We start from the raw sequence: 8,057 nt of genomic DNA, 5'->3' as shown, positions 1-8,057 counted from the left end.
AATATTGCAACATCTATCACTTTTGCACTATCACCACAAGTAGCAGTTACAACCCCATTCAGGGATTTATGACCCCTCTTTTGCCAGGAACCATCTAATGCCACTACCAAATCCCTAGAACCACCGTTCATTTCTACAGATTCCTCTACTGCTTCCTTCATGGTTTTCGAAGCCACATCTTCAACAGAGGATCCTACCATTTCACAGTAGTACCCAAATTTGCTTGGAGGCGATGGCAAGTTCATAATACCACAAAACAGTTTACCAGCAGCAGACCCTTTTCCAATGGATCGAAGACCATACACAAGTCGAACATTCATATCAAACACTCTAGATCGTCCATTTTCACCAAAGAGACTGGCATGTGAATTGTAGAAAGTCACTTGATACTTGCAACATGCACAGATTATCTTCATCTCACAAGCTAAACCAAAGTGCTTTGTTATCTCTAGTCCCACTCCTACACTTGAACACATTTTGCACAGAACACTTTCTTTCAGCACAGAAGATAATAATCCAATATTCAGTACTTCGTTAATATCATCACTGTCACTAACATATTCACGAAATCTGTCACTTCCACCAGTCAGCTTCTTGCTAGAAGATGTCACAGGGCTATGGTCGGCCATGTGTTGCTTAGCAGAAGAACGCACTGTTTCAGTAATTGTAGTATCGCAACTTGGAATTAGTGTTAATTTTCTTTTCCCTACGTTCTTCCTCTTCTTATATACACGGTTACTAAAACGTGGCATCGTAACCAGAACAACGCTTTACACAAGAAGTATAATAGTACCAACAACAGGCGCAACACTGAACTAATTCGAAATGGTAAACAGCAAAGAGACGATGTCCCGCGCTCTTAGCGCTTCATTTGTCACAGAAAACAATGTAGCCAACCTTTGCGCACTCGCTGTATGCTTAACATAAGGCGCTGTATGCGTAACAGGCAGAGAAAATCCCAAGCAGTTCGCCAGGAAGTCACGGGAGGGTGTTAGATGCATTCAGCGACCGCCCATTTCCTCTGCAGGCGTGGGGGAAAATGGTAATAACTCCACTTCTGGGGCGAGTAGAACAATAATTCAAAGTTTACATTAAAGAGGAATGTTCCAATTAATTTTCGGTAGCAAAAAAAAATCGTAATTTTTTGGATTTGACCACCTCCGGCTCCCCCTTAACAGTACAATAGGTTAAGTACCTGTCAATCAAAGGAGAACAATAGGTTAACTTCCTGTCAATCAAAGGAGAACAATAGGTTTGCCCCTGAGTGCATACCTGCCCCTGATGTAGGCAACCTGCACTAACAAAATGAACCATAACGAACCTTGTCCCACTACTATCGTGCAACTTACAAACAGTTAGGCTCCAAATCTAGTAAGCACTTCACTGTTTACAATGTACAGAAAATTCAAGTGCTTGGACAGTGTAGTTTGCCTGCTACTTACAGATCTCACACTAGGACAGTGAATTTTACTGTGCAGAAATCAATAGACAATGAGAACATATTCGGATTACATGCCTTTGATTTGTTTGAACTTAGCATCCAAGACAATGTACTTTCAGTGACTGCTTTTAATCCAAAAGACAGTGTAGCTAGCTTGCTTAACGAATTTCCTGAACTATTTTCAGATGGAATGGCAAAAGCTAATAACTTTGTAGCACATGTTGCATTGAAAAACAATTCACAGCCTAAGTTTTTCCCGGCCCGCCCTGTTCCAATTGCTTTAAGAGACAAAGTAGCCAGAGAGTTGAAAGAACTGCAAGATAATGGTGTAATTGTTCCCATTCAAGCTACTCAATGGGCAAGTCCTCTCGTTTTGTTGCCTAAGCCTTCTGATCACATTCACATTTTTGTCTACAGCCCACCCACAGACAGTTGTTAACATTTATCCATTACCACGCCCCGAGAATCTCATGGACAGGCTTGGTGTAGGACGTTACTTTTCTAACATGGATTTGCGTGTTGCCTCCTTGCAAATTCCATTGGATGAGGAATCCCAGAAAGTGTTTGTTGTAAATACACACTTAGGAGTGTTCAAGTATTTGCGTTTGGCCTTCGACAGTGTTTCCACACCCGCCATTTTTCAACGTTACTTGGAACAGCTGACTGATAAAGTGCCATTTTGTTCCAACTACCTTGACGATATTGTCGTCTCAGTTCGTACACCAGAGGAAGACATTGCCAATTTGCTTACTCTTTTTCAAGTGTTGTCAGAAGCAGGACACAAGTATCTCTCGAAAAGTGTGACTTTTGTCAAACTGAACTACAGTGCTTAGGTCATGTGATAAACAGTCAGAGTGTGCACCCCCTCCAGTCTCATTTGCTTGCCGTCCGTGACATGCCTCTTTCTCGCAATGACTCTGAACTCCAGTCAGCACTAGGCAAGATGACATAGTACATTCAGTTCATACCGAATGCCACTCAGATCGCGGCTCCAATGCATCGCTTGCGTCGCAAAAATGCACATTTTGTGTGGTCTAACGACTGTCAAGACGCATTTCAGGAACTCAAAAATGCTTCCTAGACCCCCATGAACCATGGACCTCGCCATTGGTGCGGAGGCTTGTGTGCCTCAGCGATACCGTAGGTGCAACCACAATGGAGGGGTATCTGTTGAGAATGGTTCCTAAAGAGGGGCAGCAGCCTTTTCAGTAGTTTCAGGGGCAACAGTCTGGATGATTGACTGATCTGGCCTTGTAACACTAACCAAAACGGCCTTGCTTTGCTGGTACTGCAAACGGCTAAAAGCAAGGGGAAACTACAGCCGTAATTTTTCCCGAGGGTATGCAGCTTTACTGTATGGTTAAATGATGATGGCATCCTCTTGAGTAAAATATTCCGGAGGTAAAATAGTCCCCCATTCGGATCTCTGGGCGGGGACTACTCAGGAGGATGGCATTATCAGGAGGAAGGAAACTGGCGTTCTACGGGCCAGAGCGTGGAATGTCAGATCCCTTAATCGGGCAAGTAGGTTAGAAAATTTAAAAAGGGAAATGGATAGTTTAAAATTATATATGGTGGGAATTTGTGAAATTCGGTGGCAGGAGGAACAAGACTTTTGGTCAGGTGAATACAGGGTTATAAATACAAAATCAAATAGAGGTAATGCAGGAGTAGGTTTAATAATATACAAAAAAATAGGAATGCGGGTAAGCTACTACAAACAGCATAGTGAGCGCATTATTGTGGCCAAGATAGATACGAAGCTCACACCTACCACAGAAGTACAAGCTTATATGCCAACTAGCTCCAGATTAGATGGTTAGATCATATAACTAATGAGGAGGTATTGAATAGAATTGAGCAGAAGAGAAATTTGTGGCACAACATGACTAGAAGAAGGGGTCGGTTGCTAGGACATATTCTGAGGCATCAAGGGATCACTAATTTAGTATTGGGGGGCAGCGTGGAGGGTAAAAATCGTAGAGGGCGACCAAGAGATGAATACACTAAACAGATTCAGAAGGGTGTTGGCTGCAGTAGGTACTGGGAGATGAAGAAGCTTTCACAGAATAGAGTAGCATGGAGAATTGCATCAAACCAGTCTCTGGACTGAAGACAACAACAACAACGTTTCCCTACGGAATCGGCTCTGTGCTTTCGCACAAAATTGGTGCACAAGGCAGATATATTGCTTTTGCCTCGAAGTTGTTAACTCAGATTCAGTGTAATTATTCTCAAATAGAAAATGAGTCTCTCGTTATTGTGTATGGTGTAAACAGATTCCACCACTACTTGTATGGTCGCATGTTCTATTTAGTGACAGATCCCAAGCCTTGGTATTCCTTGTTTCATCCGTTAAAGACGGTTCCTACTCGCTCAAGAAATGCAACGGTGGACTTTGTTGCTCTAGCAGTATCAGTATGAAATTGTGTACAGACTTACGGCAGAGCATGGCGACGCAGACGCCCTATCTCGCCTTCTGATTGGCCCAGACTCTGATTTTGATGTATCTGCCGCATCTTGTTTCCAAATCGATGCGCAGGACTGAATTTATGGAATCTTTTTCCCTTGCACTACAGAAAAATTGCACAGACCACGGAACCAGACCCATGTCTCTCAAGATTTTGTCGCAATACGTTTGCACGTCTTGGCCTTGTTCACTGAACAGCATCCAGAATTCAATAATTCAATTGGGCGCCGATATTTTGCACATCGGCATAACCTTTCAATTCAACAGGGTTTGATTTAGCTCAAAATGACAATGGACAATCGCATGTCTATTCCCAGAGTGTTTCAAAAGGATGTGTTGCTATTGCTCTACTACGGACATTGGGGAATTATTCGCACTAAACAGTTAGCGGGACGGCACTGTACTTGGCAGGGCATGGACGCCCATATTGAGCAGACCGCGACACAGTGTCGCCCATGCGCGGAAAGCCAATTCCCTTCGCCACAGATATTCTGAGCTTGGCCTACGATTCAATCTCCATGGCAACGAGTGCACATTGACTTTGCAAGATCATTTTGGAACGCTCGTTGGCTCATAGTGGTAGACTCTTTTAGCAACTTCCCATTTGCAGTGCCTATGGCTTCTAATATATCAAGTAACACCATTCAAGCGTTGTCCTCTTATTTTGAGTAGAAGGTTTGCCAGAAGTACTTGTGTCGGACAACGGACCACCGTTCACTTCGCGTGATTCTGAAGATTTGTGAATGAAATTGCATTCGTCATCTAACAAGTGCACCGTTTCATCCCCAGTCCAAGGAAGAAGCAGAGCACTACGTACGCGTTTTCAAACAACAGATGGACAAGCTCCGCACCACCCACACATGGGTACAGGCGCTGCAACTCTTTCTCGCCTACTATCGCTCCCACCCACGCACGAGACGGACCATTACTGGCGGAACATCTGTATGGCCACCGCCATCGGACGCTGCTACACTTACTACACCGACTGCAGTATCTGGCGCCGCCAATGGTCCGCAAGTATCGCTTTGCGTCGCACGATCTTGTCCTTTTCAGGGTTTGTGGCAACCGTAGGCGCTGGGAAAGAGGCGTGATGCAGGAACGCATTGGCTCTTATATGTACTTGATTGCAGGTGCTGATGGTTTGCTGCCCCGCCACCAGAACCAAATTAGTGCATGTCATTTGCTCCATCATTCTGCTGTTTTCTTCCTCTAGATTCATAGCCTCACAAGACTGTGCATTCTTCGCACTTGCCCACAGAGGCTACCAGGGCATCCCAGGAGGGGCAAATGGACGATGCGCCCTCCCCCTATCCATTCCCATTTGCCAACCGAATGGATGAGGACCCGACATCGCTGTCATCATCCCAGGACACGCCTTCAGGACTGGACGTGTGCCCTGGCAGCTGTTTTCCCGAGGATGTTTCTGTTGCCTCGTAAACCAGATGGCAGGATACAGTCTGGAGTACGCCATCCTCCACAGTAACGGCTCCCGGCTCTTCTCTATATCCAGCATCCTGCATACCCCCTCCCCCCCCCCATTGTTGTTCGCATCCTCCCTATATGTCAATGGTCCGGCATTTGGTTGGGGGGGCGGGGCGAGGGGGGGTGGGGGTGGAATGAGGAATGCACTGGCGTAAGCTATCACCAGCACACCAGTCAGCAAAGATGAAGTGTGAAGATAGACTGGATCAGGCACAGCCATCACGAGAGAGGCCAGAGACACACTGACAAGTAATGCGCTGCCAACTCCCTCTCAACAGCTGCGGCTGCCGCTGACTGGCGGGCCTCATTCGATTCACTCTTCCAGTTTGGCATCTGCCAGTACATTTACGGAGCAGGCTCAGTTCATGTCACACGCTACGACACTACATAGCGACCAGATTTGTGACCATAGTACCGACATTACCGATATTGTCTGCAATAAGACTATTACTGATGAGCTTAAAGAGGATACTAGCCACCAATAACAATATCCTCTCCCTGGCTTTCTTGGGACAAGACTCTACAGTGGCGATGAGGATACTACACCTTCCAAAGTCCTGTGTGTAATATTGGAATTCATGGCATGATCTACACCTGTGTAGAAGAATGAAACCGGAATTTCCCTATAGATAGCGCTAGCCTTCAGTGTAGGACCCGTGAGAAGGCATCTGCAGCGCCATCTGCTTCATGTAACAGCTGATGACGAATGTCAACACACAGTAACCCAAGGTATATACATCGGTATGTGTGTCAAACCCATAAACATATCGAGTTTTGTGCCTAGATACTACGATTTGTGGACAAAATTGATTTTCTGTTATCATACTTTGAGAAGCTTAAGCGTCGTAAGTCATGGGCGAATCCACGCAAACCATTGACATCCACTGCAAGACCAAACTACTTTGCAAAGAAGACAATGCTCTCTGTTTGGTGGGATCAGAAGGGTGTCATCTATTACGAGCTGCTAAACTTGATGAAACCGTAAACATTGATCGTACCAACAGCAAATGATCGATTTCAATCGAGCATTACGTGAAAAACGACCGAAATATGGAAAAACAACACAAAGTCATATTGTTCCATGATAACTCCCCATCACACACAGCAAAATGGGTCATGGGAACGATCGAGGCGTTCAGTTGGGAAATACAAGGGCCTGTGGCTTATTCTCCAGACTTGGCTCCGTTCAGTTATCATTTATCTGCATCATTGGGTTCAAATGGTTCAAATGGCTCTGAGCACTATGGGACTTAACTTCTAAGGTCATCAGTCCCCTAGAACTTAGAACTACTTAAACCTAACTAACCTAAGGACATCACACACATCCATGCCCGCCGGCCGAAGTGGCCGTGCGGTTAAAGGCGCTGCAGTCTGGAACCGCGAGACCACTACGGTCGCAGGTTCGAATCCTGCCTCGGGCATGGATGTTTGTGATGTCCTTAGGTTAGTTAGGTTTAACTAGTTCTAAGTTCTAGGGGACTAATGACCTCAGCAGTTGAGTCCCATAGTGCTCAGAGCCATTTGAACCATTTTTTGAACATCCATGCCCGAGGCAGGATTCGAACCTGCGACCGTAGCGGCCACGCGGTTCCAGACTGTAGCGCCTTTAACCGCTTGGCCACACTGGCCGGCTGCATCATTGGGACACGCTCTGTACGAAAACGGCTCGCTGACTGGTTTGCTTCAAAAGAAGAACTGATTTTCGGCGTGGCATTCATAACGTGCTGGGGAGGTGCGAGAAATATATAAATAGCAATGGACATTAGTTTGACTAAAATATTGTTTGTCAGTTTAAAACAACAGACATGTAATTATTGCAACCAAATTCCGGTTTCATACCTCTACACCTGGTATTCTATATGATCAAAAGTATCCGGACACCTGGTTGAAAATGACTTACAAGTTCATGACGCCCTCCATTGGTAATGCTGGAATTCAGTACGGTGTTGGCCCACCCTTAGCCTTAATGACAGCTTCCACTCTCGCAGGCACATATTCAATCAGGTGCTGGAAGGTTTCTTGGGAAATGGCAGCCATTCTTTACGGAGTGCTGCACTGAGGAGAGCTATCGATGTCGGTCGGTGAGGCCTAGGCCACCAGCGGCCGGCTCAGAGCCTCTATGTGATGCTACACAGACGCCGTCTAGTCACAGCCCCCACTCCGTCGTACGTGGTCACTTCAGAGAGCCTCTTCCCTGTTGATACTGATAACTGGTCTGTTTTTCAAATGGATCAAATGGCTCTGAGCACTATGGGACTTAACATCTGAGGTCATCAGTCCCCTAGAACTTAGAACTACTTAAACCTAACTAACCTAAGGACATAACACACATCCATGCCCGAGGCAGGATTCGAACCTGCGACCGTAGCGATCGCGCGGTTCCAGACTGAAGCGCCTAGAACCGCTCGGTTACAACGGCCGGCGGTCTCTATTCTTGTTGCACTATTTGTAACGAGTCTTCGTGCACTTAGAGAAATATAAGTTACGCAATTCTTGAGCGTGTCATGTTATCTTATTCGCTAATCACTTATGCTCGTGCCGGCCGCGGTGGCCGTGCGGTTCTGGCGCTGCAGTCCGGAACCGCGGGACTGCTACGGTCGCAGTTTCGAATCCTGCCTCGGGCATGGGTGTGTGTGATGTCCTTAGGTTAGTTAGGTTTAGGTA

The sequence above is a fragment of the Schistocerca nitens genome, chromosome 3, assembly GCF_023898315.1.
Source record: "Schistocerca nitens isolate TAMUIC-IGC-003100 chromosome 3, iqSchNite1.1, whole genome shotgun sequence".
In the NCBI taxonomy this organism is placed as follows: domain Eukaryota; kingdom Metazoa; phylum Arthropoda; class Insecta; order Orthoptera; family Acrididae; genus Schistocerca; species Schistocerca nitens.
Note: the sequence above shows the minus strand (reverse complement) of the source record.